Source organism: Scyliorhinus canicula, chromosome 9 (assembly GCF_902713615.1).
Source record: "Scyliorhinus canicula chromosome 9, sScyCan1.1, whole genome shotgun sequence".
NCBI lineage: Eukaryota > Metazoa > Chordata > Chondrichthyes > Carcharhiniformes > Scyliorhinidae > Scyliorhinus > Scyliorhinus canicula.
The window spans coordinates 146,420,474-146,444,477 of record NC_052154.1 but is presented as its reverse complement, the minus strand read 5'-3'; the positions used below and the strand labels follow the sequence as shown (position 1 = coordinate 146,444,477).

The window sequence follows — 24,004 nt, the reverse complement described above, 5'->3', positions numbered from 1 at the left end:
ACAATATTCCAAATGGGGTCTGACCAGAGCCTTGAGCTGAACAGCAGAAGATTGCGCGTGTTCGACTGTCCCGCTGTCCTGCGGGAATCACGCCAAATTTCCCACCCGTCACCAGACTTGCCTCCAGAATGGAAGATTCGGCCCAGTCAAAATGTGCTCCAGCAGATCCTTATGTCAGCCTCATTGCCCAACTGAAAATTTTCAACTGCACAAAGTAGAACAGGGTTAACTGGAATTCATTTTGAAAACCTTTTGATTTATTTAGTTGATAATGGAGCATTCACAAGATATATATGGAGAGTAAATTTAAACAAGATAAACAAATATAACTAGTACATGAAATGTCTTATTTCTTGCAAACATGCAATTATGTCCTTTAAATCCAAGAGTCACACTGTATTTTGATGGCTAAAGTGTAAGAAATTAAACAGTGGATCACATAAAGGATTAGAGGACAAAGTGCTGTTTATCTTGCCTTGCTTTTTACTGGCAAATGCATTGTACCACAAGTATATCAATCAACCTATTAAATGCTAAGTGGTCTTTAGTCCCAACTGAAGGGTCTCTGTAACTGTTGTGCCACAAGTTCTTTCATTGAAGAATCTTAAGAACCATTAAGGCAATTCAACTCATGTCACTAAAGTGGCAATCAATGGAATTCGTTTCCCACTCATTCGAACTGCTTTATTTTATTACTGAATTCCACAAGAAAATATCTGTAAAAGGTAAATTCAGCATGTGGTACTTAAAAAAAGAATGGCCATAGTATTTTTCCTGAATATGTAATTCAACGCTTGTCATCATGGCTTTGAAGTTTATTTCCCTATAGAAATGTGCTTTATGACCGTTTAATTACTAACGGAAGATGTTACTGTTGAATTTAGCAAACCTTCAGATATTTATATTTGTCCTTTTTTAAGATTTCAGTTGCTTTTACTTAACGTACAACACAAAAATTATAAGTATGTCACATATGGCTGAAATACGATACCACTAATTTTGTCTACAAGACAGTCCAGGGCTTATGTATATTATCAGATATTAGTAACTACGAAATAAAATTTCATTTTTTTGGCATTTGTAATTAGGAGGGTGCAAATATCTGAAAACACTGTCATTAAAAACCAGAGATTTGCTAATTTGTGAATTTATAAAATTATTACTTTCTCAATTTGAATTAAGTCATGGACAGATGTTTTGGCTTGGGGAAGGAGGAGATTTGAGGGGGAAATAGGACAACGAAATGAATGAAGAGAAACATAATAAAAACATATAAATTATGAATGCTATTATTGAGTTTGGATATATTACACTCTAGTTGATGTCCTGTAGTGTTGCTCATAGGTAGTTTGGGGTCTGCTGCATGGTTGCAGTGTTTAGCTGTTAACCTTTATAAGACCACCGTTCAGGTACTTCCTGTGGAAAAGCACTTGGAGGTCAATAAGAGGCTAATTATTGTTGCTTCCTAAGATTGGCAGCGAATTGGCTTCTCTCCTTATTATCTCAACAACCTCGCCAGGTTATCTCAAGGTCAGAAAAAAAACAGCAGGAAATGACTGGGGTTTCCTTTCTCGATTTCTCACTCCTTTTTTTTGTAACATTGGCTAGTTGTGATTCCTGCAAGATGTGATGCCTGGACAATGATGGGTAGGCACATTCTGAATCTTTGTACAAATGGGGTTAAGCTGTGTGAAATTTTAGATATCTGAATGTTCGGAAAACTTTGAAAAGCCCAGAACTGACCAGAGAAAAAAAACCTTGCAATCGGTGACAAAGACAACATTCACATTGCCTTCCTGAAAGTGGACTTTTGATTAATTTTATATTGGATAAAGAAGATGGTTTCACTCTCAACTGCCATGTGAAATTTATTGCGTGGCACAGACCGGGATGCTTCCTCAGAACAGCTGGTAAATTAATCTCCTAGACAACAGCATGAGACACCTTGCATCGATGCCCAACAGCACTGCTCTGTTGCCAGCTATCGCCTCTCTCATGTCACATCCTTGTGCCAGGCACCAAACACAAAATATACCCTCCTCCCCAATAATTATGCATTAAAAAAATCCCACAGACACACGCTGACTAATGTGCAGCTCGCACACCACAGATGGGTTGTGCTTCGACAAAGCAGTCCAGTAGATTTGGCACAACAATTCGACCAAATTCACCTTTCAGGAGTTCTGTGCCTTGCTTTTAACTCAAATTAAATAGCATAATTATTAGTAATAGGGGGCAAAGAGTCATTATTATATTTATGCTTTCATAACTTATCATCAACTATGAGCTGAATTTAATGGCCACATTGATGGGCCCTCCCACCGGCTGGACAGCCAGTGGCAAGCCTGCCGTGACTATTTTCAGATTAAAGGTCGATCAGGCAGTTATCTGTTTGACAAAAGAGTCCTGGGATTTTAAAGGTGAAGATCGTGGGCGGGATTCTCCTAGCCCGTGCCGGGTCGGAGAATCGGCGAGGGGGCGCGTGAATCCTGCCACGATGCTCCGACGCCGGGCCGCCGGAGAATTGGCGGCAATCGCGCCGGTGCATTCGCCGTGGCGCCGGTGAAGGGCTATTGAAAGCACCCCCTGCGCCGATTCTCTGCTCTTGACAGGCCGCATGCACGGCGAGTTCCGGCGAGTCCCGCCGGCGTTGTTCGCATATGGTCCTACCCAGCGGGACCTCGGCGTTCTGGCTGCGGGTGCCGTCCTGGTTGGGGGGGGCGACTCTGGGGGGGGCCTCCACGGTGGCCAGGCCTGTGATCGGGGGCAACCGATCGGCGGGTGCGCTCATTCCGGGGGGGAGGGCTTATGTTCCTCCATGCCAGACCCCTGTGGGGCTCCGCCATGTTGCCCAAAAGCCAGCGCGGAGACGGCCGTGGCACACATGCGCGGATTCATGCCGGTCATGGCATGCTTGCGCGGACCCGCGCCGGCCGTGGCACGCATGCGCTGACCCGCACCTGCTGTGTAGGGCCGGCTTTCGGCGCCAGAGCAGCGCACAGCAATCTGGCACCGTGCTAGCCCCCGAAGAAGGGGAGAATGACTGGGCCTGGAGGCCCGTTGACATCGGCGTCAGCACTTGGCCGGGAATGCGGAGAATCCCGGCCCATGCCTCCAAGTGCTGCCACCCAATCAGAGGGCCAGGAGCTCTTTCGTGTTCATAGCAACACTGGGTGCAGTGGCCACTTTTGGGACTGCACCTTGGCCAGAGTAAAGGACAGTCCAGGAGATAAGTAATTGGGGCGAGCTCACTGGAGCAGTCCGGCAGGCCACAGTGAGAATGGTCCGAGGGCGGGTCATTGTGGAGGGCAGAGGGTGGCCCCAAAAAAGGAACCGTCCTTGCCTCCGAGGAGCAAATGGTGCCCAATCTGAATGGTCACCTTAAGCCCACAGGGAGTCCGCCAGTGTACATCTGGAGGCCTCCGCACATCATGTACAACCCTGCCAACACTCGTGGTGATCGGATGTGGCAATTAAGTGGCCATTAGTTAATCCTTCCCCACCCGACACAACCAGGGTGGAGTTGACAAGATGAAGATCTTTCTACCCAGTACCTTCCTACCCAGTTATGTGGCTACCCCCACCTTCACTACCTTCTAGCCCAATCCAGTGGTGGCAGGGAGAGGGAGTAGTTAAAATCTGCCCTATGTTGCTCTGTGGACAGCATCACTTTCATTTTGCCAGTAAGCTGTGGGTTTAAGTCTTACTCTAAAATTTCAGCAGGTAATCATCAGTAAGATTTCTGAAGAAGTCCTATATTTTTGGAAATATTGTCAAATTGATCTTCTCCCTACCTTTGCAGGTGGATATAATAGACCCCAAAGCATCATTCTGAGAAGAGAGGAGGAATAATCCTAGTGTCCTGGTCAATATTGCTCCCCAATCCAGCACCACAAAATACCAAACACAGAAATCATTCACCCCAATTGCTATTTTGGGGATTGTGCTGTGACCAGATAACAAAAGTGACTCAATTTCAAAGTAACTGATTGGCGTGAACCTTCTTAACCTTCCTTGGGCTTGTGATCATATTTAAAAAATGTATTCCTCTTATAGCATTCCTGTTCGAAGCAATATATTACCCTCCTTCTCATGAAACATGCCATAACACAAACTAGGCTGAGGAAGGAGTGCTGCATCATCATTGGTGCTGTCTTTGAGAAACATGAAACCAAGTCACTGCCTGTCTTTTTAGGTGGATGCTTTACTTTTTGTGCCTCGGCCAACATTCATCCTTCAACTAACGTCAGCAAAGAAGATTAGCTGGTCATTTATCTAAATACCGGTCGTGGGGACTTGCAGGGTGCCAAGTGGCTGTTATATTTGCCGATACAAGTGATTATAGTTTGCCTTTCATTATCCATGAAGTGCTTCAGAACATCTTGAAGATGTGAAGGATTATAAAAACCCAAATTATTTTCTTACATCTATTCATAGCACTCATTTTTACAGAACAATATAAATTAAAATTATACGAGCTTATTTCAGAAATGAGAGAAGCATTCACATCACCACAGAGTAGAGCTCAGAGTTGGCGGCAATGTTAACCTGCCTGTGCCAAACCCGCTGTTGGGTCAACTCCTCACTAAAATAGGGGAAAGAGGAGCTTCGACCAGCCTCAACATTTAGCTCACTGGGCTAAATCGCTGGCTTTTAAAGCAGACAAAGCAGGCCAGCAGCACGGTTCGATTCCCGTACCAGCCTCCCCGGACAGGCGCCGGAATGTGGCGACTAGGGGCTTTTCACAGTAACTTAATTGAAGCCTACTCATGACAATAAGCGATTTTCATTTTCAACTGATAACCGTTTAGATCAGATATATCAACAGATCAAATCAGTACCTCAATTAAAATAGTAGAGAGAAAATATGAATCCTAACAATGCCTGCAGTAATTTTTGTCTTCATATTATTTATTCGCTATACTCACACATAATTGTGTGACATAATTTTCATCTCCACTTTACAGGGATAGTCATAAGACACATGAACTTACACTCATGATACCTGGAGCATCATGACTAGACATTTTCCAGACTTCTGCAGCCATGTAATCTCCAGGGAAAGGTGAACAACAAGTTTTTTTGCTCAGGCATTTATAGAAGGATCACTTGTGGAAACAAAAATCACACATAACACCCAGGAATGATTGTTCAATCTCAACACTCACAAAAGAAGAATGAATGGACTTTACAGTCCCCGTTACCAATATCTGATGGCGCAAAGGCACTGATATGTCTGTGGAAGTAAAGACTCAATTCTCCACTGGCGCATCACAGTTATCCAAATAAATCTCCTTTTTCCAGCTGAAAACGATACTACAATAGTTTTAAATGGAATACACATCATGGCCAGAAGTTTGATGTGATAAATATCTCCTGCACTCACGTTGCTGATCATGGCTCAGTCATATTAGTCAGATCTTACTGCTGGTTCAACATAGCAATTTATTAAATGGGTGTTGATGGCATGTTAACAGCCCAAGAACTTAATTTGTTGGTTTTAATATTCATTGTGGGTTAATGGGACTAATTATGTACATCAAATTGATGAAGGCCATTGCTTTGTCAGTATCAAGAAACCTCAGGTACCTCTGCTCTGTCACATTATCTTTTTTTTATTTTTTTATTTAAATTTAGAGTACCCGATTATTTTTTCCAATTAAGGGGCAATTTAGCATGGCCAATTCACCTAACCTGCAAATCTTTTTGGGTTGTGGGGGCGAAACCCACGCAGACACGTGGAGAATGTGCAAACTCCACACGGACAGTGACCCAGGGCCGGGATTCGAACCCGGGTCCTCGGCGCCGTAGGCAGCAATGCTAACCACTGTGCCACCGTGCTGCCTGCCACATTATCTTTAACGTTATCCTCAGAAAAACATTGCTCATTTCTCTAGTTCCTAAACCAGCAATCTTTATGGCCTCTCCACAATAAAACTAGCAGTCTAGTGCCAAACTATGGATGGTTTTCATCTCTGAACCTGTGTCCATTAGGAAATAGTTTGGGATTGTCCAAATCTACTGCCTAAAGTTCCCTTATAACCAGTAGTGTTGGGATATCTTCAAAGCATCAGTTTGAGCTGGTTCAGGATGCCTGATCCATAGGTGAATTCATTGAACTGAAATTTCCCGTAGACTTTGATGTGTTAGGCAGATTGGTTCGACGTTGACTGCAACTGTAGCACGATAGCATAGTGGTTAGCACAACGGTTTAACAGCTCCAGGGTCCCAGGTTCGATTCCTGGCTTGGGACGCTGTCTGTGCGGAGTCTGCACGTTCTCCCCGTGTGTGCGTGGGTTTCCTCCGGGTGCTCCGGTTTCCTCCCACAGTCCAAAGATGTGCAGGTTAGGTGGAATGGCCATGATAAATTGCCCTTAGTGTCCAAAACTGCCCTCAGTGTTGGGTGGGGTTACTGGGTTATGAGGATAGGGTGGGGGTGTGGGCTTGGGTAGCGTGCTCTTTCCAAGGGCTGGTGCAGACTTCATGGGCCCAATGACCTCCTTCTGCACTGTAAATTCTATGTAGAAAAAAACTGGATGCAGGGAAACTAGAAACAAACGTCTGACACAGGAGATGATCCAGCACTGTTTTAATTAACTATGGACTGCTGTACATGTTCAGCTGTGGGTTAACACTCTGCTAATCCAACTGATGACCTCTTACTGGCTTGACCAGACATACTCACTACCACATGGTGATAGTGCTCACTAACTTGTGCACTCTGACTGTCTCAGTAGCTGTGTCCTGAGGGAGGGAGAGTCTTATTGGGCTTTATAGTGGTGGTGTCCTGTCTGGTGATTGGTTGTTCTGTGTTGTGTGTTCATTGGTCATCCTGTGTGTCAATCACTGCCTGTCTGCATCTCATTATATACATGAGTGGATATTATGACAGACTTCAAGATCCCGATGTCGAGATGAAATGGGGGTCCGAAGGCTGCATGTGCTGACTGTGGGATCAGTTCTGCAATTTTCTCAAAGGCACCTTCCAAACTGGTTGCCTCTGGGCTCATTGTCCAATTAAAGAAGGCAGACAGGCACCAGAAGTAACGGGCGTATCAGAGGGCCTACCAGCTCCGGAGCCCTGGACCCCGCCAAGAGAGGCGGGTACTTCTGAGACAAGTCAGAGATCGAGGGCAACTTGGAGGCACCTTCGGACAGAAAAAATAAAATAAAATTCAGAGGAGCCCAGTAGGCAGTCCCTTCCATATAGTCTATGGAAGCCACAGGGGCAGCCCTCCTTGCTTACAGCACCCTCCTTTGAGGATAGAGCCTCCAGCTCTGATGGCCCTAAGGGCAGCCAGCCTTCCCATGCCTCAGAAGAAAGACACTTCAGCAGGCAGCCGCTCCCTATCTCATCCCACTGCTGAGTTCTGCAAATAGGGATACCATCCAGACACGGCTTCACACAATTTTCTCAACCACTCCTTACTTACTAACCCACCACCAAGGCTGGTAAAATCATGCCCATTAAGTCATGTTGTTGGCCAGTCTAAAATCCATTTTAAAGAACCCGGCCGGGATACTCTGAGCCCGCGACGGGTCAGAGACTCGGCGGTGGCGCGGGAAATTCCTGCCACGCCGTTCCGACACCAGGCCGGCGATTCTCTGGTTGCCGGAGAATCGGCGCCAATCGTGCCCGCACGGTCGCTGCGGCATCGGTCGGGGGCCGCTGAAATAGGCTCCTGTGCAGATTCTCCGCAGGTGATGGGCTGAACTCCCAGCGAGTTCCGCCGAGTCCCGCCGGCGTGGTTCAAACCTGGTACAACCCGGCGGGAGCTCGGACCCGCGGTCGCTGTGGACGCCCTGGTGGGGAGGTGGAGGGATCTGACTCCGGGGGGGCCTCCACGGAGTCCAGGCCCGTGATTGTGGGCTTCCGATCGGTGGGCGACCATGATCTGGAGGGGGCCTACCTCCTTCCGCGCAGGCCCGCTATTAGGTCCCCGACATATTGCTCAGCGCCAGCGTGGAGACGGGCGTTGCACACATGTGTGGACCCGCTCCGGCTGTGGCGCGCATGCGCGGACCGGTGCCGGCCATGCACGGCCACATTTTGGGCGCACAGCACTCCGGCGTCATGCTAGCCCCCTAAAAAACGGTGAATTGCTGGGCCAGGAGGCCTGTTGATGCCGGCGTACACCACTCCGGTGTTTACACCAGCGGCAACACTTGGCCAGGATTTAGGAGAATCCCGTCCCCACATCATTAATGTGTTATGTAGATCCAATATTTTGGCAAAAGCCTTCTTACATTACTCGTGCCCAAACTTCACATTGTCCCTTCACTCGACTTAGATCCTTAAACACATGATGGGCTGGATTCTCTGACACCCTGCCGGGTGGGAGAATCACCGGGGGTCGGCGTGAATCCTGCCCCCACCGTCGTCCCAATACTCCCGCCCCCCAAAAACCAGCCCAGCGTGAGTCGCGCGGCCTGCCTCAGAGATAGGCGGGATCCGGCGCCACTCAATGGGCCCTGGGGCTGTCCGGATTCTCCGGTCCATGATGGGCCGAAGTCACGCCCATTCTATGCCGGTCCCGCCGGTGTAAATTAGAGTTGGTCCCTTACCGGCGGGACCTGGCGGCGCAGGCAGGCTCCGGGGTTCTTGGGGGGTCGTGGGGGGATCTGGCCCCGGGAGGTGTCCCCACGGTGGCCTGGCCTGTGGTCGGGCCCACCAATCCACGGGCGGGCCTGTGCTATGGGGGCACTCTATTCCTTCTGTACCAGAGGCCGTGGTCATCTGCCATTCCCGGTGAGGAAGTGAATCCCTCTGCGTATACGCTGGGATGATGCCAGCACGCACTGGCGCTTCCGTGCATGCGACGACTCGCGCCGGCCGGCCGAGGCCCTTCGGCACCAGTTGGCGTGGCGCCAGGCCCCTGTCCCGCCGGCTGGCGGGGCGCCAACCACTCTGGAGCGGGCCTGGCCCCTGAAGGTGCGGAGGATTCCGCACCTTTGAGGTGGTTCACGCTACTCCGTCCCGCTGGGACCCCCAGCCCCTCCGGGTACAGGAGAATCTCGCTCATGGTCATTGATGTAGCTTTTTGCATGAGCAAACAATATTATAATGCAATAGTATTATTAGCAGATTTCTGTACTGTAATGAATGGAGGAAACATCCCAGAGCAATTTATTTTCTCAATGTTTATGCACCTAGCAATGTGGAAAGTAGCCTCTACGTATAAGAAGTTTATGTTTTTGTTCGCTCATGGGACCTGAGTGTCGCTGCCTGGGCCAGCATTTAGTACCCATCCCTATTGCCCTTCAACTGGGTAGCTGCAGTGGATCTGGAGTCACATGTAGGCCAAACCAGGTAAAGGCAGCAGATTTCCTTCCCTTAAACTACATTAGTGAACCAGATGGGTTTTTAGAACAATCAACAATGGTTTCATAGTTATCATTAGACCTTTACCTTTAACTCCAGATTTTGTTTTACTGAATTGAAATGTTACTATCTGCTGTGGTGGGATTATTTGAACACTGATCCCCAGAGGATTACCCTGGGTCTCTGGATTACAAGTCCATTGATAATACCAGTACGTCACTGCCTCCCCCCACTGTCAATTTTAGAAATGCAAACAAAAAAATAATTTGTTCCTCAACTTGCTACGTTCTTGAGCTGAAGTGTTGAGTTGTGCACAGGTTTGTATTTGCTTTTAAAGCAGAGAAGTGGACAAAACCATGGTGATTGCCTGGGAGATGTAGTCAAGTCATTTCAACGTAGCAAATATTGCCACAATTGACTGCCCACATGATTGTGATAAACAGGAACTCAATATGGTTCGCACAACAAATACCATGACCAGCCAATAATGGGTGAAGAAATAACTTTATCATGGCACCGATACAATATTGACATTGAAGTGGAAATCACTGGTATAACTCAAAGGGCAGTCATTAGCCCACCAGTAAATACAATTTTAGTTCAACTGAAGAAAATGCACATTGTGGCTTTTCAGCATGCTTGGGCTTACAGAAATATAAATGGAAAGGGGATTGTCACATGGCAGATACTAATTGTTACGATTAAGGTCTAGCAAGCATGCTTCCCTGCTGTTTTCAGAATGTCTCTGACTTTTGATCCTGACATCTGTGTCTTACAGGAATTTCAGTTTGGTCTGACATTCCTTCTGATGTTGATCCAAGAATTAATGGATTGTGAAAACTTAGCAGGAGATCGTTTGAAAAATAGAATTCTTACTGTAAAAGCACATAAATAGGTAACAGAATTCACACACGTTTTGTTTTGATGCTAATGAGAATTTCTGCCCACTAGAAATGCCTGGAAGAAGGGCAAATCCTGATGTATAACAATGAGACCAATTTGCTTCAGAACCATCTATTGAGACTGAATTACAATTGCTATTTTTTCCTAAAGCGCTGTCGGGCACATAAACTAAATTTTGTAGTCAAAAAATGGTATGTATTCGAATGACTTATATTTTACTATAGCTGCACAGTGTGACAGATCTCGGCTGGCAATATTCTCTTAACCGCTTCTCCAATACTTTTATTATTTACAATTCATAGCCTGGTATAAAATAGCTGATTCAAAAATGAACCATGAACCAATAATGCTCAGATCATTAAATCTGTTGCCCTACATAACAACAGAGTATGCACTTCAAAGTAACTTTCCATATATGAGGTATTTTGGAACATCTGAGAGGTGTGATTTTTAAAAATATACCTAACCATTTACTGACAGCAATACATTCTAAACATCTATCTGTTTTTGCTTCATTTTATTGTTCATATTTGCTTTCCTTATTTTGCCTCAGGCTGATTTAATTGCAGAAAGAGTTCCACATTTCTAAATCAACTGCAAAGATTGGTCAACTGGTTATTTTTTTACCTGAAATTAATGGAACCCCTACCTAAGCCAGGGGTATTCATCAAGATTTAGAACAGCATAGCATTCTGAAATAATGCAACAGAACTTCAAATTATCTTAATTGGGAATTAAATTGAACAGTACAAGCAAGACATATATATTCGGATGACCTAGAGTTTTTTTTCCTGCAATAGATAGGTATATCTTCCCGAACAGTTACTCAGTCCAGTCCTTAAAAGACTATGTATAATAATGTTGAACTGGGAAGTTGTGAACTACAGATACAATGAATTCTACATGACAAAAATAACTAGGATAAGACATTGAATACTAATGTATGAGTTCACTCCTATTATAAGGAATATCTGATTCATACAAAATCTTGGAGCAAGCATAAATTGTGTCCCCCAGTGATCAAACTTTATTGTGAGAATTTCTATGATGCTGTATCTATTCAATACCAGTCCTATTTAACTTCAGTATATAAATACCAAAACCTAGCATTACACTTCTTAATTAACTAAAATTTACCAGAATTCAGCTGTCTAAAAACGCTTTTTATCTATAATATATGAATTACATATATTTACAGTTGTAAAATGAATATTTTCAAAAAATGCTTTGGTTTAGTATGGCATCAAATAACTGCAAAGCAAATCCTCAATTATGCTTTAATTCTACATGAACATATTGCCTTTTTCCACATCACAGAATATCTACCTTGTATTTAATGCTATCACATAATTACTGGATGCCAGTAGTTAGAGATTTTTCACACAGATTGTGGTGGGCAGTGGCTTTAAACAATGTGATGGAAGAGATAATAACAGAAGGAAGTAGATTCTGAGCATTCAGTAGTTGGGATGAAGAAGATGTTCCTGGTGATCGTTGTGAAAGCAAGGAGAGCAGAGAGCAAAGAAGGAAAAAACAGGAAAGGTAATGCGAAGAAGGAAAGGAAAGAGGCAACGATGAATATATGAAGCGGCGCTCTGAATGCACATATACATTAATGCAGGACAACAGGCCACGGTGATGAAGATTTGTGGGACAGTGTCTCTGCAGAGAATGCTTTTTAAAAAGTACTAATACCAATGTGTCAAAAAGGTAGGTAAAAAATTGCTTTGAGGGATTAATTTTAAAGCAAATATTTAGTAAATAGCTAAAAATTCTGAAAACGATCAAAAGACAGCTTTCCAATGGCTGAATTGTCTTTTTAAAAGCATACCAAACGACAGAAGAAATTTTGACCCTTTTCAAAGAAAGAAAAGCCGAGCCTGTCCTAATATAAAGATGGGGATCTCTTTCTCCTTTATTTTTGACAAAAGCTAATGGTTCGGGATCCTGGATGCCCTGTCATTTCCTCAAAGCATGCCATGGCCTTGTACCCAGCCACTGTTCACCCTTCATTAAACTTAACTGTGACAACATTGCTAATGCCACTCTTCAGAGTGCTGGATGCTGTGTATGTGCACTAATTGCTGGATGGGTGGGTAGCGAGACACGGTTACATGGGAGGTGAGGGGGTGTGGGGGAGGACAAGAAACTCACTAAAGAAAAGGAGGTTTTAGTTGGAGACCAAAAATGACAACTTCCCTTTCTTTGGATTTTTCGAGCAAAATAAGTGAACCTGAGAGTAACTCAGCGGTAACATTTTGTTGTGACATCTGTTGCACATAATGCACCTTTAGATATGATATAAAAGTAAAATATATCTTCTGGCATCTTGTTTTGAGGCTAAATCAACTGTCCTGAAGTTGTACTGCCAAAGATTTGATCTCATAAATTTGCAATGCAGCAATTGTACATAGGTTTTTACTATATGTTAAATGAAACAAATTTATCCACAAATTCAATTGCAAAATTCTGTTGTGGGTTTCACAATTTCAAAAGGATGTTTTGTGATAATATAAGATAGTAAATAAATTTTTTGAAAATATTGCATTATTTTCCATGTTCAGTACAAAGAAAAACAGATTTTTAATAGGATGTTGGACTTGCTGAAAGTTTTAATAATGACAGTGAAGTTTTCATCATTACTTAATAAGCTGATAGATATCTTTTAAATTTGGCCATGTTGATCTTTATAAAGAAATGTAAAGTTCATAAATTCAGCTTTGGCATGTAATTTATTATTCACGCTGAATCTTATAAAGAATAAGCTTAAATCATATAAACGTGTGCTGCAAGAGATTATTAATACTAATAAGCTAAGGGGTACAGATTTTCAGGAATTCTGAAAATCAAAACCCAACAGCTAAAAATTTAATCTGAATTCAAAAATAGGGCAGGTAAAGGCAGTTCATTTTGTATTTCCTCTCAAATTCTTCCTGTTTTTCCTGCTTGCTAAAACATTGCGGCATAAAGTTCCATGTGTTATTTAGCAAAGTTTTCTCTCTACTACTGTAAAGGTAGTTTATGGGTTCGAGCCTCCATTATGATTGCATAAAGCAGCCTTTTGTATAACCAATTTCAGTATTCATATTACAGCATCACTGATCCAATAATATTCTAGTAAACCTACATTTCTATTCTAGTACAATTTTCTGCACACTATTAAGTTCTGACTATCACATTTTAAACACCCTGAATAACTTAACAGGGGTTGATGTATCTGCAGATTTCACTCAGCATTTCATTGAACACCGATCAATTAAAATGACTACTTTCAGATATTGTGTGGACTTTACAGGCATCACCTACATTCAAAGATTTGCAATGCTTTTCTACAAGATTAGCATTTTGCCACTAGCAGCTCTGGGTTAGATTTTCACCTTCGCTGCCTGGGTGGTAATCTGGTCGAAAAGATTGACTGCCCTTCATGGAACCTGCTCGATTGTCATTCCAGTGAAGTGAATGGAATGAATCTAGGGTTCCATATAGAGTGGGCAATGCACTCTGCCAGATTACCTCCCAGGCAGGAGAACACAAAAAATTGCCTCCACATACGTTCCGTCAATGGCATCAGAATAAATGTAAATTTTTAACAATTCATTATCTGATCATTTGTGGTTATTATGCAATGGTCAGGAAAATAGTTGATATGAGCGATTGGACCCTTGGCACATTTCGTATGGCACTCTTCTGTAAGTCAGTTCATCATTTAATTAAGCATGTTAACATTCCCATTAAAACAGGGAATGTTGTGAAAATGTGTAAAATTTTTGTCTAATCGCAACAGCAGCCATTTCCAGCCTCGTGATGAAGAACAGATCTGCCCAAAAAACATTCCTTATGAAAAATGGCCCAGCCCGACAGGAATCTGTATCCATTATAATACAATTCTACCTGAACGTTTGCACTGTGAATAGGAACAAACATGATAATTAGATACACTCGGCAGGTCTGGCAGCATCTGTGCAGAGAGAAACAGTTAACGTTTCGAGCCTGTATGAATATGGACTTGAAATGTTAACTATGTTTCTCCCACCACAGATGCTGCCAGACCTGATGAGTTTATCTCGCATTTTCTGTTTTTAATTCAGGTTTCCTGCATCTGCAGTATTTTGCTTTTAATGTAATTGCTTTGCTATTTAAAAATTATTAAATCACTGATTTTTGAACCTGTTTTTAGAACTCCGAGTCAGCATTAATTAAATATGGGATTTAAATAAAGTATCAGCACAGAAATAGGCCATGCAACCCAAATGATCAATACTAATATTTAGAAGTGGAGTTTCCATTCCTCAATAGGCAAACTATATAGTCATAACATTTAGAAGTCATTGGATAAACATTGGCATACAAACACTTAATGTGCTTCTACAGCAGTGCATTCTCTTTACTGTTTTCGAGAAGACTTTAGCTAGTTTGAAATAAACAGGTTAGCCCTCTATTAAAATAGCAGGGAGAGAAATTTGATACAAGCAAGCCAAGTGTTTATATGAAGGTATTTACCAACAGTAATCTTACCCCATAATAAGTTTCCAAACTAAATGTTGCTTCATCTAAGTATACCTTTACACATGATGTAGTAACGGTATCACATTTTAAGGATCACTATTAATCACACAAATATGCATAGAAACAGTACATGTAATTTAGTGACATTTAAAAAAATAATTTGAGTCATACTTTTGAGCATAGATACACATAAACACATGACATAATATTTCATTTAATTATTAAAATTATACAGGAATTCCTTGGTGGTTGAATATAACGGTAACATAAGTATCCAGAAATATCATACAGTTCACTTGATATTTTCAATAACTTTACAACAATGAACCATTTTTTAAAAAAGGGTACCAGAAAAAAGTGCATAGCAGTAATAAGTTGCAGCATATATTTTGGCATGCCACAAGACATTTTTGTCCCTCAGAAATTGGAGAGTGAAATAAACTCAGATTGAGTCATTTGCTGCTGGAGTCTGGAGCCTCAAAAATATTTCTCATTGACAGGGCTCAAGGTGTTTCAAAGATGTTTAACAAAATCTAATCATCTTTAGATTGAAAACTTTCAGGCCCGAGAGCTTGCCACTGTATACTGTTGTTGCTTTTTAAATAGAAATGCTAATCTATTGTGAGTGTGTGTTTATCCACATATACATTGTACACATACAGAGCTCAGAAGTAAAAGTAATTCCTGTCACCACATCATTGGTCTGTATGTGAGATAAAAACCGGAGATGAATTTTTAAAAATATATTTTTTCATGAGATATGGTTGTCGCTATCTAGTCCAGCATTTTTATTTTCTGGGTGGGGAGGAAGGGGAGTGGGTAGGCACCTTTATCCCAAAATGCTGGCCGAAAACCTATTTTTTAATAAAGTTTCAACAGAACTTGATTTTTGAGAAAGCATTCCTTTTGAACTATATTACAATATTACGTACATTCCCAAATTTGTCCTTCATTAATAACTGTGAGATAAACAAGCCGACTAACAATGTGCATCATGTTCACTGAATGCCTTTTAAGGGTTAACACATTTGTGGGTACGCGAGGACTTAAATATCACGGGGAGACACCTCTTGACTGGGCCGTCACACAGAATTATGTAGATTCAGAAGGGAGCGGATCAAGCTTTGATTCCCTCTAGGATTCATGAACAAGTTCAAAATAATGTGAAGTGACATGAAGCAGAAGCATTTGCAGAAGGTCTGGGTCTAATTCCATGTCACTCCTTCTTTAAAGCGCTTCAGTTTAAAGTGCACACAGCGTGCAACTTTATTTTCCAAAAAGAAACTCAGAATTTAAACAAGTTGTTCAAACAGTTGGGCATATGTAAAGGCAGAAGATACATAAAAGAGGATCTGCTGATTAACTATTTGCGGCAGAATCTATCCAACAAAAATGTACAATCTAATACCATTGAAGACAGTTACGATTGATGTTTAATTTGTTATATTATTTTATTTATTCTCTAAAGTATCAAGGGCTGCATTTTTATTAACCATCATCGAGTGAAAATTATTGATATCCTTCACTAGATTCAAAGGGTTAAATGCGATATGAAATACTAATAAAGTTCCTCATAGAATACAAAATGTAAGACTGATAATATACTATTAAATCTGTCTAAAGTTGAGATTGTTATTCTCAAAAACCAAGGGTGAATGTTTTTTGTTGACTTTTATTACTTTTGACATCAAGTTTCACTGCTATCAGTAATGTTGGATTAAATATTTTGTGACTTTGCTGTTCAGTGACATTTCAACTAATCGTAAAGACATTTTGCAAACTACAGGATTAGGCACTACAAAAATACATACTCAACAATATAAAGAAAGGGACGAGTACACATTGATAGAGATAAGAACACAAGGGATCTAAAGAATGTAATCTGTTAAAGATCAGTGATATGAGGGGGCTATTTTACTATAGTATATTTAACATTCTACAGAGTGTGAGAGGAGAGAGTGCACAAACAAATAAGCGCAGAGAGACTAAGAGTGATTAAAAGGATTCATTTTATCATCCATATTTCATACTGACAGTCAAAGAAAACACCATTGAAGGAGCAAAAAAAACACAACATGTCCTACAAAAGGTCTTTCTCTTATCCTATGGTAAAGACAAAAGCAGTTGGAAATCTGCAAAATCAACCATATCTCTGTCCACTCATCACCCCACCCTCAAAATGAAGTGTGGGAGTTTCAGATGTGAGAGGAAAGCACTGCAAGACTGCGACAAAATAGGCGGCGTGTCAGGTGAAGATGGAACGCTCTGGCCAGCATGCCCCTCATTTTGACAAGGGGACGCTTTGTGATTGTTGTCACATGAATAATACCTGTGGGTGTTGGAGCTGTTCAGGCAGAACTGTCAAACCCACACTTCCATTATTGTGACAACCCCACCCACCCCTCCCCCACTCCTCTCCCACACTCAAAATTTCTGCACTAATTTGACAGCATGTATACCTGTGTAAATTCAAATAGTTTAATGACATACTTTAGAATTCTGTGGACCACCAAAAAAGATTTTGCAAAATTTTGCAGTTAATTTTTATATTTTATAACTATGGACTAAATTGAGATAAAATAATTAATCTATTGCTTCATTTTGATGCACTTCTCACTAATAAAAGCCATTAATTGGACTCATGAACTGACAAGATATATATTTTTCACAGCATTCAAACTAGACGTAAATTGTGTATTGCAAAATAGCAGTCTCTTACTTAGTATATACCTATATAGTTAATATACTTTAAAGCACTGGCTATTGCTTTGAATGTCAACATCATATAAAAGAGCACATTGCAAATCCTCAGCATTACTGGCAGAATACGCACTTACATTTATTTACTTGAGGTCAATAGGGTTCACTAAATCTCCATTTACACTACAGCTGCTAATTTATTTCTGTACCGCATTAGCAGCTGTGCCAAATTAGAGGCTATGTTAATCACAAAAAAGTTGCTTGATGCAATAATACTGAAGAGAATTTCTTTTCTTCAATTTTATCACCAAGTAAAGAAAGAATTTCCATTTATATGACACTTTATCATGTCTTTCAGGATGTTCCGAAAGATTTATATCCCCAAAAATTACTGTTGCCACAAAAGCAAAAGTAGGCAGCCATTTTGCACACACACAACAAAGTCCTCCAAACATCAATGAGATGAAGGAGCATATTGATCCAATTCTTTTTCTTTTAGTCATTTTCTTTAGGTGAAGAATATTTGATAAAACAACAGAACAGTTCCGCTTTCTTCTTCAAATAATGTCATAGAATTTTTAACATCCATCTATATAGATGGGACTTTGGTTTAACATTGCTCCCAAAAGTCCTCTGACAAAGCAGTATATTCACAATACTACAGAAAAGATTATGTGCACAGGTGCTGTTTGGAACCACAACTTTCTGACTTGGATATAATAGTCCTGCCAAATAAGCACACGTGACACTTGCATGGAGAGAACCCCCTGCTTAACTCTTCAATATTGACGTATATTTACTGATTTCACACCCAAGGTAAGATTACCCTAAATCTTTCTCCTGTGACATAGGTCAGCTAAATAAGCCAACTGTATTAATTTCAAGAATAGATCATTGTTTTTTCCAGCATGAAAAACTGTTTTATAAGCATCAGCCCTGGTCTATGTCTCTCTTTCTAGGCTCAATGATTTAGCAGCCGAGACGACAACGGATATTACTACAGTAAGTGCACTAACTTTGACTCAACCTCACAACCACTGATTGCTAATTCATAATTAAGCTTGTTGTAGCATGATGGAGTGTGAGTCACCTAATACTGATTCTTCTCCCACGTGTTAGCATGGTGGTACAGTCGTTAGCACTGCTGCCTCCCAGCATCAGGGACCCTGGTTTGATTCTGGCCTTGGGTGATTGTCTGTGTGGTGTTTGCATGTTCTCCCTGTGTCTGCATAGGTTTCTTCTGGGTGCTCCGATTTCTTGCCAAAGTCCAAAGATGTGCAGGTTAGGTGGATTGGCCTTGATCAATGCGTAAGATTAGGACGGGGAAGTGAGCCTATATAGAGTGCTCTTTCAGAGAGTTATTGTAACCTCTATGGGACAAAGGACCTCCTTCTGCACTATGGGGATTCTATGCGTATACCTCTACAAATAATGGCTGGGGGAGTGCATGCCAATGAAATTTCTCCAACTCATCCTGTGTACCTTCACCTATAGAGTGGCAGAGACTCCAGAAAAATAGCCAAAGTTATGCTAAGGGAGTGGGAGAATCACCCCTAATTCACTCCGAAAACCTTAGGCCTCAAACACAGCAAATTGCTTGGCTTCAAACGTGGCGTGGCCAAAAAGACCAAAGGACCTTGGAAAATGTAGAGGTGCTGATCGGCTAAAAAAGTTACAAAAACAAAACCTCGACTGATATAAACCCTGATGGGTAAATTTCAAACAACAGACAGAAGCAATTCTAATATCAAGTTGCAAATTGAGGATTTTCTGCGGTATGGGAGTCTAACAGCTCCGAACAGCTACAATCACACTGTCATTTCATAAATGGGTCCTTAAACACAATCCAAAGGTAGGACTTATTATGGACGTTTTCTTCCAATGCCTATTCAATTACCATATGTTCACCCGAGGAATTCACCTTTAATCCCCTTCTCTTCATCATTCATGAAGTCAGCTTCCACGTGTATATCGATGTCATCCAACCCTGCCTGTCCACCACCTCCATCAATCCTAGGAACTGAGCATTTCTCTTCAACTATCCAACATCATGACTTGGATGATTTGTAACTCCTTTGAACACCATTGAAAACTTGGAAAGCATCTACATAACTCTTCCTGCCTGTTGCTTCAGACTAATGCACAGGTACGGAACCCACAAAAACAGCCAAGGAAACTGAATTCTATGGTTAGTGTATAAGAGCAAAGAGACATCATTAAAGGTACTGCTGAGGTCAGCGTTAGAATATTGTGCAGTTTTGGACATCCCATTTAGAAAGACATTTAGGACGTAAGTGTAAGCATAGATTCACCAGGATAACACCAGAAATAGAAATTTAGAGTTATAAGGGAGACTTGAAATATTGGGTCTATTTCCACTGGGGCGGAGAAGGCTCAGAAAAGTTTCTTTAATTATGACATATTTTGAGAGGATAATTGGGCAAACTGATTTCCTCTTTGTGGGGAGTGAGCAATGAGGGGTAATAAAATTAAAATTGGCACTAAGGGAGTGAGGAGAGAGGTTAACAGAAATTTCTTTATACAGAGGATTGTTAAAAAATTGAATGTTTTGCCGGAGGAAGTAACTCAGGCAAAGACCATTACATATTTCCATCCAAAAGTGGATAAATAATTGAAAACAAGGAAGCTGCTAAGAAAGATGCTCCTGAGAGAAAGCGGGGCAATGGAATTAGGTTTAGGCTGCTGTATTACAAAGCTAGCAAAGCTTGATTCTAAGCTTAAACTCAATTTAACTCAGCTTAAAACTTAACTGCCCTATTGGGGTGACTTCTGTCAACATGCAACTGAGTCACTGGATGGATATATCATTCACAAATGTGTGACAACAATTTCCTACAAAAGAATACAGCCACACTTGTTTTAGTGTAGATTGGAGATAGGGTTACAACATTGTCACTCCATTCAGCAGTCCTAGACCCCTGCAGGTGCAGCACTGTACTATGAATGCAAAATTGTGGAATTAAACCTGATGTTGCATCTTTTGCGGGAGGGTGACCAACTCACTCTTCCTTATGGCACCTCCAATCAAACAGTGACAGAGGGGTGATTAATAACAGTTGTGATTAAATTGGTGAGCCAGAATACCCAGCCCTACCGACTGTGCAGGCTGCGCTCAAGAGTTTGCAAAGGGGGATAATCACTAAATAAAATACATTTATTTTTAATTCCTTTGCTCCAAATAGCTGTGAACATTATTATGATAAATTAATACACAGCAGGAAATAAGAACATAACAAAAATTAATTAATCATAATCTAATTTTGAAACAAATTAGAAAATGTCATCTGACATTATAACCTTTGAGGAAGAACTCATTGTTCTAATCTGGTGTATAAGGAAATCAAGAAACATAGAAATTAAGCAGTATCTTCAAATGAACATCAGGGGACATAATCTTAAATTTGTAGTGAAGATATTTTGGAGTGAGCCAGGAAGCATTTTTTCACATAAAGGAGAAATGAAGTCTGGAACTCACATCCCCAGAGAGAACAAGAGGAAAATACAGGGCTACCTGATGAGGGAAATAAGCAAACAATCCTTTTCCACAAGTTTGAAGACTGGTTTACAAGTGTGAAGCTGCAACAACTTCACACCAAAGTTAACCTCCAGTATAAATGCACCCGAAACACTTGGAAATCCAAACTGTCCTGGTTGGAAGAAAAAATGAGCAAATAAGATGTGGAGTAAAATTCAAAGGGAGTTCATTAGCTCAGTTGGCTAGATGGCCAGTGTGTGGTGCAGAATAAAGTCAAGAGCACAGGTTAGGTCCCAGTACTGGCTTGGGGCTGCTTCCTCATCTTGCTCTATTGTGGTAACATGGTATGAACCATGATTAGCAACCAAACATTCAAGGCTATGGGCCAAGTGCTGGCAAATGGGATTAAGATTGGCAGATCAGGTGCCTTTCATGCGGTGGTGCAGACACGATAGGTCGAAGGGCCTTTTCTGCACTGTATGTTTCTGTGATTCTGTGATAACAAGGATATTATATAGAGAAGGGATATGGTGTTGAGTGCAGATCAATCATAATCTAACGGATTGGCAAAGTAGGCTTAAGGGGCAGAATGGCTGACTATTTCTCATATGGGCCAGAATTCTCTGGCTGCTGGAATTCGCTCTTCCCGCTGGCTGCGCACCCCCGCTCGTGGGTTTTCTGGCAGCATAATAATAATCTTTATGCGTGTCACAAGTAGGCTTACATTAACACTGTAATGAAGTTCATGTGAAAATCCTCTCGTTGCCACACACCGGTGCCTGTGCGGCAACAGTGAAGGAGAATTCAGAATATACAATTCATCTAACAAGCACGTCTTTCAGGACATGTGGGAGGGAACCGGAGCACCCGGAGGAAACCCAGGCAGACACCGGGAGAACGTGCATAGCCAACGTAGACAGTGACCCAAGCCAAGAATCGAACCTGGGTCCCTGATGCAGAGAAGCAACAGTGCTAACCACTGTGCTCCCGCGTCGTCCCATGGGGTGGCTTCAATGGGAAATCCCGCAACCAGCGAATGGCACACCACCGAAGAACACTTGGCTGGGGGACCGGAGAATCTTGTCCATGGCCTTAATTTGTAAAGCATCATTTTAGCAGGGGCTGTTAATGAGCCTGTCATAAATGGGTTATCTCGTTCTCGATGATAGTGAATATTAATTATAAATTCTCTATTTTTGTTAATAGTCTTTTCTGGTCACAAAAGACACACCAGAGTTAATTCTGTGATCCCACACTTCCAGTGTGAAAATCATGCTCACTGGGAGTGCAGGGTGAGGCAATTCTCCATTTCCATATGGGACAGCATTAATGTAGCTACAAACAACACTGTCCACACTGTGCCTCAAGGTGGCAATGTTGTACTGGATTACAGAATCAACAGAAACCTGCCCTTACACTGTCTCAACATGTGCTTGCTTACATTTATGTTGTGCAAATCTATAGCCTTTTATTATTAGTGTAATGAAGCAGACGTTATTGAAGCTTTTATTGATTGTTCAGTCTGTGAGTCTAGTATCATATGGAATCTGCACTTTGTTAGTGAAGCAAATTGCTAACAGCTTTTTAGAAAGTGACAAGTATATCTATTTCATGAGCAGAAATCCATTTTCATCTCTATCAAGACAAGAATACAATTTTCACTTCATTTAACTGATGTTAGGTTTGATTCACGCATGGCGCCCATTGCAGGCTCCAGGATAAGGTTTTTAATTTTACTCTATGTATTTGAAATTCATCTTTTTTTCTCAATCCTGTCCAGTTTCTATTTTCGAGCATTTAGGGTGCATTTATACCAGAAGGTAACATTGGAACATAGGAATATGGGAGCAGGATAAGGCCATTCAGCCCCTCGAGGCTGCTCCTGCATTCAACTAGATCATCGCTGATCATCCACATCAGTGCCACTTTCCCATGCTACCCCCATATCTCTTATGTCATTTGTATCGAGGCTACAGATAGGTTTAGGCTATATTTGCCCGTCAGAGTTCGTAATGTCAACTGCATATTGTCAAAGCAGCCTAAATCCAGCTAGAGTGTAACTTCACCACTTGGCCAAAGAGGGGCAGAAAAAGCTTGACAAACACATTTAGCATTTTCATAAAATTCAATTGAGTTTCCAAGGTCCATCTTAATGGCATTTTCTGTTAACTGTTCAATATTCAAGAACAATGACAGGTGATAGCATGATTTCCTATCAAAACCCATAAAGAACTCTCCTAGTATATTTAATATAGTATTGGAACCTAGTTAAAATAGATTTAAAAGTATAATATTTATGACACCATAAATCTTTCGCAAGAAATAATTTATACCAATCCAGCCTTCTCCCTTGATTCAGTTCTTCAGCATAATGTCAACTTATATTTCTGTTATTAATTGATGTAAAAGTGGGAAAGGATCTTACCTCTTAGACAGTACAACCTCACACATCACCCTCCAAAATCATTGTAATGTGATTTAAGGATACACAGAAACCCAGAGATAACTATTTGGAGACAATTTCAGGAATGACTCAGAGGAATTATTCCCCTCCTCCATAAGGTGGCTCCAAGAGACTGTGGACAGAATTTAATTCCCCTTTTCCCAACAAAAGCGAGCTAGTTGTCTGAGATGCCCTTGAATCAGGAGGATAGACCCAGGTTGGTGTATCTGTTGCCTTCCCAACTCTCCTGATGAAGTCAGAAATGGGAAATGTCGATAACAATGTCCACCGACAGGACAATTGAGGCTTTTCAGTGGTCAATTAATGGCCACTTAAGGACCTCATCCTGCTGCTAATGGTATTCTTTCAGCTGTGCTGGATTGGGGTGGGATAATATACGGCATGTGATGAGGCCACCCAGTAAAGGTTGATGGCCTCTGTGTGGGCACAGTGACCCACAGAGAGAACCCTCCATGGCAAGGGCATCCCATGCTGGCAGAGCCCTCACTGCCCTTCACAGCAACCAAACGTCAGTAACCCCCCCCCCCCCATACCATCCCTTCACCAGCACATACCTACCTGATTGGCTCCAGCAAGCCCAACTCACTTACCTGTGATCCAGAGCCTCCTCTGC

General features: G+C 41.8%; 1 protein-coding gene and 1 long non-coding RNA gene across 2 annotated transcripts in view; one reads left to right on the top strand and one right to left on the bottom strand.

Annotated features, from left to right (window-relative positions):
- Positions 1 to 24,004, bottom strand: part of LOC119971775 (doublecortin domain-containing protein 1-like) — a 695,221-nt gene that overhangs the window by 470,425 nt on the left and 200,792 nt on the right. The gene's annotated exons all lie outside the window — the stretch shown is intronic.
- The window catches only part of LOC119971776, a 37,657-nt gene continuing 24,527 nt past the window's right edge, over positions 10,875 to 24,004 (top strand). The window contains exons 1-2 of the long non-coding RNA XR_005461910.1: positions 10,875 to 11,935; positions 18,391 to 18,433. This is a non-coding gene — a long non-coding RNA (uncharacterized LOC119971776). The remainder of the gene's footprint in view (positions 11,936 to 18,390; positions 18,434 to 24,004) is intronic.